The sequence below is a fragment of the Myotis brandtii genome, unplaced genomic scaffold (genome assembly GCF_000412655.1).
Source record: "Myotis brandtii unplaced genomic scaffold, ASM41265v1 scaffold334, whole genome shotgun sequence".
NCBI classification, from domain to species: domain Eukaryota; kingdom Metazoa; phylum Chordata; class Mammalia; order Chiroptera; family Vespertilionidae; genus Myotis; species Myotis brandtii.
In genome coordinates this window covers 1,105,791-1,108,041 of record NW_005362885.1, presented here as the reverse complement: position 1 = coordinate 1,108,041, position 2,251 = coordinate 1,105,791, and the positions used below count along the sequence as shown (strand labels likewise).

General features: G+C 65.7%; 1 protein-coding gene across 1 annotated transcript in view; it reads left to right on the top strand.

The window, feature by feature from the left end:
- AGRN (agrin) overlaps positions 1–2,251 on the top strand; it is a 53,231-nt gene that overhangs the window by 15,032 nt on the left and 35,948 nt on the right. The gene's annotated exons all lie outside the window — the stretch shown is intronic.

Genomic DNA, 2,251 nt, shown 5'->3' with positions numbered 1-2,251 from the left:
CCGTCACAGCCGGGAGACCGCCCCTCAGGCTCTCATTCCCTGTGGGAGGTGGAAAGGCTGGGACCTGGGAGTCCGTGTGGGGCCTCAGCTCGATGGCCCCCCAGAGGCCTCCTGTCACCCCCTCCCGCCCTCGGCCACCTCCAGTCCATAGCTACTCCCCGGGCACCGGTCTCTGAGATCTCCGGTTCCTGCCCCAGCCCCTGCCTTCCCTCCATCCTCTGTGCACTGCTCCGGGGCCCAGCGGCTCATCACCTTTCCCCCAGGGCTCTGTCGTAAGAGGAAAGCAGATTCCTGGGCTGTGGAGGAAGGTGCAGGTCTTGGCAGGTCACCCGGAAGTAGGTGTCCTTGGCCAAGGGGGTGGGACCTTGGCAGGGGTCTGGCTGGACCCAGGTGACCAGAGGGAGAAAGAGGCCTGAGCCCAAGGGCACCGGCACGGCCGCTGGCCGAGGAGCCTGGGGTCAGTGAGGTGCCCAGGTCCTTGGCCGTGGGGTCAGGACCCTGGGAGAGATCTTGATCAGCAGGTCCAGTGGAGGCCGGAGAGAACAGCCAACTGGACGTCAGCAGGTCCAGTGGTTTGGGCCTGGGGTCCAAGGGGCTTGGGTGAGAGAGAGGCCGAGTAGGAGAGCAGTGATGGGGGTGGTGAGGAAGGTGGGCAGTGTGCAGAGGGCTCGTGGGTGGACATGGTGAGGTGTGGTTTGAACCAGGGCAGGGAGGCCAACCTAATGACAGTTCTTGTACCACAGTCGTGGCTGCAGCCTCACAGCTGGGCACTGGGTACCCCCAGCCTCTGCACGTGTTGGCCCATTGAACCCACAGCCCCAGGCCGCTCCCACTGGCTCTTTCACAGGAGGCGCTGAGACTGGCCAGTGAATACGGATTCGGGCAGAGCCTGGCTCCTGGATATGATGAGGGACCCGAGGTGGCCGGGGGCGGGGGGAGCACGGGTGTGGCCTCGGGAGGGACATTAGGCTGGGGTGTCCACGCTGTCCCAGGCTCTGGTTCCGTCAGCCCATGCGGGGTGCGGGGGGAGACACCAGGCAGACATGCAGGAGCTTGGGGCAGGCGTTGCTGTGGCAACAGCAGCTCAGCTCCGTGTGCTCCCCGCCCTCCACCGAATTGAGGGTGCTTCCTCCCACCCTACTCCTGAGTCTGTGGGAGGTGATGGGGGACCCTCCCCCATCCCCCATAACTTATTCATGCTAATTGGACCCAGTTAAATATTTATTAGGTCCAGACAGCTGTGGCCTTTAATGCCCCCCCCCCCTTCGCTGCCTGTGGGTGTGTAGTCCTGGGCGGGTGCCTGAGGAGTCTGCCTGCCCCCTGCCCCCTGCCCTCCGGACCGAGTTGCCTCCCCTGGGGCCTCCTCCATGGGCTGCTGCAGAGGTTCCGTGACAGGACGTGTGCTGGGCACATGCAGCTCCCAACTGCAATGTTAAGAACTTAGATGTTTACAGAAAAAATGACGGGTCTGCAGACCCCCCCCGTGCTGGGCCTTTCTGGGTGTGAGGGGGGAGGTCAGTACTGACGTGGGGCGCAGGAGGACAGGTGGGAGAGGAGGAGGCATGTGGGTGCCCAAGGGGCCCTGGGGAGAGATGCTCACAGGCTGGGGAGGCCGTGGGGTGGGAGGGCAGGAGGGCTGGCCACATAGAGCGAGGGCCTGGGGGCGGCTGGCCTGGGGGGTGGGAAGAGGGTGGGCAGAGGCAGGGCCCACGTGGGGATGGTCCTGGGGTTGGGGAAGCCTCCGGAGAAGCAGGAGGAGAGATGTGGGAAGATGGGAGCCAGGGGCAGCGGGCGGGCGCTGGGCCCTGGCCTGAGCCAGAGAGTGGGGCTGTGACCATCCTCAGGTCTCCCCCCCCCTCCCCCAGCTGTGCCCACAGGTGACCAGGAAAGGCAGGGAGTGGTCCCTGGGAGGTGGGAGGTAGCGCGGGCCAGGGGTGCGGGTGGGCCAGGGCAGGGAGGGGGGTCACCAAGGTGAGGCCTTTGTTCTTGGGGGGAAGGCTCCTGGGCGGTGGGGGGGCACTCCACAGGGGCCTGGGCCAGGGCAAGGCTGGGGCTGGTGGGTGGGGTGGGAGAGGGCAGGGGCCTGTGAGTGTGCCCACGGGCATGCGTGTGTATGTGGCCACGGGCACACGTTTTCCTGTGTGCGTATGAACATGTGTGGCACGCATGTCCTTGGAGTTGAATGAATGAACCGTGTGGACGCTGGACCCTGTGCCCAGTGACTGAGCCCTGAGGGGTCTGGCAGGGGGGC